At 45.0% G+C, this 4,773-nt stretch overlaps 1 protein-coding gene across 2 annotated transcripts in view; it reads right to left on the reverse strand.

The window, feature by feature from the left end:
• LOC143283717 (uncharacterized) overlaps positions 1 to 4,089 on the reverse strand; it is a 40,972-nt gene extending 36,883 nt beyond the window's left edge. The window contains exons 1-2 of one of the 2 annotated variants that reach the window (XM_076589985.1): positions 3,909 to 4,089; positions 3,191 to 3,414 (exon numbers count right to left, since the gene is read on the reverse strand). The gene's annotated coding sequence lies outside the window, so the exon portion shown is untranslated. Of the gene's footprint in view, positions 1 to 3,190; positions 3,415 to 3,749; positions 3,885 to 3,908 lie in introns of those variants that run through there. The other variant, XM_076589993.1, reaches the window with a different exon arrangement.
• Positions 4,090 to 4,773: the final 684 nt, after the last annotated feature.

The following is a 4,773-nucleotide window of genomic DNA, read 5'->3' on the forward strand; positions in this document are numbered from 1 at the left end:
GCACACGCACACACACACACACGTGCAGTGCGTGTGCACCAATGTTCTACATTAGTCAATTAACAACTCAAATTACCGAAGCACATGATATCATGTGAACAATATCCAGTTTTCTGACTTCAACCGAAAACAGATGGCACACGTCTTTTTCCCCCTCCAACCCCCACCCCCATCCCGTCCCTTACCCCCCTCCAACCCCCACCCGTCCCTTACCCCCCTCCAACCCCCAACCCCACCCCGTCCCTTTTCCCCCTCCAACCCCTACCCCCACTTCCTTACAGTGATCTAGTTTCCCACAGTGATCCCTAGTTTCCCCTCTCCCTTTTTTCGTTATCTTCCTTGTTTGTTTTGTGTTTTGTTTTGTTTTGTTTGTTTATGTGAACATAAGAACACCCATGCTCTTATTCCCATTCAATTAACGTTATGTAAAAGGTCAAGTATATTTATTACGATTAAGAAACGACGATGACAAAGCTGGGATACCGATTCCGTCATACATTAAAAATACACACACAAAAAACAAAAAACAGAACACACACACACAACCCAAACACGGAATCACAGTAGCCATGTAACCTTCCCCCTGCCGCCCTCACCCCAAGTAAATATTTTTGCTCTGTGCAGATAACTGTCAACCACGTAGTAGTAGTAGTTGTTGTAGCAGTAGCAGTAGCAGCAGCAGCAGCAGTAGTAGTAGTAGTGGGATCAACATCAGATGAAAAAAACCCAAACAAACAAACAAAAACCAAACGATTCAACGGACGATCCCTGTTAACCACCAACTACGCTGATGTGCTTTTCAAAACCTTTTCCCCGGTTGACGCAACGTGCTGACAGGGGGACGCAATTGACGTGGCCTGGCCATCTGACTGGTCTCACCCAGTCTGGGGCGTTCTTCAGGTCACCGCCTACGCTAAACTACTCCCCTCCCCCCTCCCCACCCTGAGCCCCACCCCCTCCCTCCAGCCTACAGCCCCCCTCCCTCCCTCTTCCAATGCTTGCAATGCGTGTAATATATGGACTGGTCCATCGTTTGAATTTTGATAAAATCTCCCTCTATATTTAAATACGCTTGATATAGAAATAATGTGTGTGTGTGTGTGTGTGTGTGTGTGTGTGTGTGTGTGTGTGTGTGTGTGTGCGCGTCAGTGTGTGCGTGTGTGTTATTGATTAAACAAGCAAAAAATATATTTCAACTCGAACTGGATATGTTCATGCAGAGATGTCAGTGAATGCATGCGAGCGGTGAATCGGAAGGACCGCTGGCGACTGGCCACGGCACACACACAGCCGATGAGAGATCGAGACAGACAGACAGACAGACTGATGGGGGGAGAGAGAGAGAGAGAGAGAGAGAGAGAGAGAGAGAGAGAGAGTAAAAAGGATATGTGTGTGTGTGTGTGTGTGTGTGTGTATGTGCGCGTGCGTGTGTGTGATCGTGTGTGCGCGCTTTCGCGCACTGACACCCTCGTGAATGGCTAGCTTTCCACGCGCATCACGCATGCATACAAGCACACACACACACACACACACACACACACACATATATATATATATATATATATAAAGAGAGAGAGAGAGAGAGAGAGAGAGAGAGAGAGAGAGAGGTTGGGTGGGTTTTTGTTTCAATGCAAGGACCCTGATTCATTCTTCATACTTGTAGAAACAGACTATCTAGCATGCTCAGTTATGTTCTCTGTCACTGCCTCCAGTGTGCTTCGACACATAATGATTTAGTAAGAACGTACGTCAAACAACGCGTGTCCATCACTCGCGAATCGGTATGGGGAAAAAAAAAAGTTCAGCTGAAGCAAACACGGTTTTTGGAAACGCGTGTGAATCGTTTCATAGATCTCTGGGTCACCACGACCTGCAGATTAGACCACAATTTATTCAAGCCAGAAATAGTTATACTTAAAAACAAAAAAAGTTATAGATAATATTTATTTTTAAATGCAGACCCTAATGCATTAATGCATGCCTAGCATATTGACAGCTGACACGGATATATAGACAGAGAAAAGAATACCCTACATCGACACTTACACACGGACAGATAACTTATCAGAATGGTAGTAGTGTTGGTGGTTGGGTGGGGGTTGGGGAGGGGGAGGACGGAGGGGGGTTAAACAAGTGCAGGTCAGGTCAACAACACGCAAACCTGTCATAAAAAAAGAAAACTGACGTTGCAGACATAGTGTGGTGAAGATAAATGGCCGGGTTCTGAGAGGTGGGTAAACAAAGGAGCATAAATTCTGCACATCCTGTACGTTGACAAGAACGGAACTGTTTACTTTCTCAAGGAGACTAGGAACATTTAATTTGGGCCGCATGTACGACAAAATCTTGAGCCTCCAATAGCAGGCTGGTCACATGCCACGGATATACCTATGCTTTCCTTTTTTCCCCAGATGGCTTGATGTATATAAAAAAAAATAAAAAAAAAAAGCAGTTGTTGCTTATTCAATTGCAGTCTCGAAGAAAAAACTGACTTGACATGATATAGCATTATATGTACGTTTTATACATATGCTTTAAGAAAATACCTCCCAATAAATCAAAAGAAGGGAGGGATTGGAGGTGAAGGGATTTTAAACCTTTCTAGACAGAAACAAGGTACCATATCAAGACAGCCATTTATTTTTGCCAGATATGACTGACTCAGGCTTGTTCAGTGTTGCACAATTTTTCCTTTTTCTTTATTGAACGCTGTAGTTTGTCTTCTTTTTTCTTTCTTTTTTATATATTACCTTAAAAGGTTAAGCCATATGACTTGAAATTATCAAATTTATAAAGAAATAAAACCGCTATCATACTGGACGAAATTCGTAAAGACTGCGTCAGATTCCCAGCTCTAGTTTTGCAATATGAATTCAAATACACACACGGGTCTTTAAACACATTATGCATGTAATACACACACATAACGTGTCAATGTGACGCCTATCAATACCATGAAGGGGGAGGAATCATCTGCATTTTGCCGCCATCCTTGCCATCATATTGTCGGCACAGCATCACCATCGACCGGCTCACACTTGAGTATTGAACACAATCAACAGACTCGAACACGTTTAAACTGAGAAACATGCACAGTACTTCAGTCAAGGCAATTTCAGTTACAGCGTGCTGAGGATGTGGGCGGCTAGCAACTGAGCAGTGTGAACGAACGGGGACTGCACCGACTCACCTCATCAAGTTTGCCGCTCAAGGGTCACCGCGGAACAGTGTCAGGTCGAGTCAATCAATGAAACTCGTGGTTCCGTTCCGGTGTGAAGAGGAACGCTGCACCTTGCCTGTAACTTGATCCTGTGAACTCCCCCAAAGACTCTGTTGGCAACGTCTCACAGAACCCAAGGCATCCGTTGTTGTTTTGTTGCCGGCGGCCCACGCCTCTCGCTGTCTCACAGCCCCCTGCACACCACAGACAGCCCGCAAACATCAACTCTCCTCTGCTTGTCAGAGGATGAAACACAACTTTCACAGTAATGAAGGGAAAAGAACAAACCAGAAACAATGCAGGCACTTCGACTTAAATCACCGTTGATGATTGTTTGCTCTATGTGTGTCCCTCCCCCCAAAAATGAAACTAAGAATCAACACTGACATCACTTTTTCCAAAGTTCTAACAATGGTCCATAGTGACGCTGTTGCCTTGCCCTGGCTATAATATCATTTAATGTTTCCACTTTTTGCTCTTTAGTTATCTAAAGATTCCATTCAAACTATGTTTTCAAGATGCGATTTACCGAATTAATTGTTACGGTCTCGGCGCTGCATCAGTTTTGTTTAGGGGTTCAAAGTCATAAGTGCCAGCAACTATATGGCGACGCCAGTGCACAAATATAAACGCCTTCATGAAAGTTTCAAAACTGTCTGCTCCAAAAAGTGCGCAGCAGCGGCATTACCTGTGTCACGTTACATGAATGGCCGCGCAAGACGCAAGAGTGCGCGACGGCTGTGGTATCCACAACAGCCACCAAGCGAGCCGTCCCCCAACCAGAGTGTACAGTGTTTGTGACCCAGTCGGCGGCAGACACGACTCCGCTCCGTTCATTCCGAGCCGGCGTGCTATATTTGTGTTCTATTGATCCACTGTTACATTTTCGGCGGTGTAAACAAGGGGTTCGAAAGGAGAATTTTTCTGGTTTCCGTACGTGCGTTTATAAGTGGAAAATTTCTTCGTTAATAGCTTTAACTGTAATTTCTTTTATCGGATAAGATATTGCAAGGCATATACGTTCTCTTTCCCGAGACATTTTTGAACAATGACCGTTTCTTCCTGGTTGCTAATTCCGTAAACTCCTGACGAGATCGTGTCCTCGCGCGGCCTGAAACTGGTTGAATACCGGTTAGTGCAGCGAGTATGCTGACCTGTCCCCGATTATGGGTCTGCCGGCTTACAGTCTGCTCCAGGAAATGGGGGGTGAAAAATATTTTGCCTTTCACCTTTTACCCTTTTTTTTTTCGGGCTTGTTGTTCGGATCGTAAAAGTTGTAGGAGGCCGCGCGCTGTGCCTGACGGGGCTGTGCCAGAACAAACTGCAGAGGCTGGCAGAACCGGAGTGATCATCCGACAGCTAAACTGTATGACCCCGAATGGTTTTTTTGTTGTTTTTTTTTTTCTTTTTTTTCAGGATTTGCTTGGCTCTGACTTGTTTTGAAGTAATCCAGCGTCTGAATGATAACCACGCCCTTGGGTTGTGAAATATAGCTGTATAAATAAACAGGCTTGCAAACATTCTCTACCCCCCACGCGCCCCTCCCTCACCCC

Source organism: Babylonia areolata, chromosome 1 (assembly GCF_041734735.1).
Source record: "Babylonia areolata isolate BAREFJ2019XMU chromosome 1, ASM4173473v1, whole genome shotgun sequence".
NCBI lineage: Eukaryota > Metazoa > Mollusca > Gastropoda > Neogastropoda > Buccinidae > Babylonia > Babylonia areolata.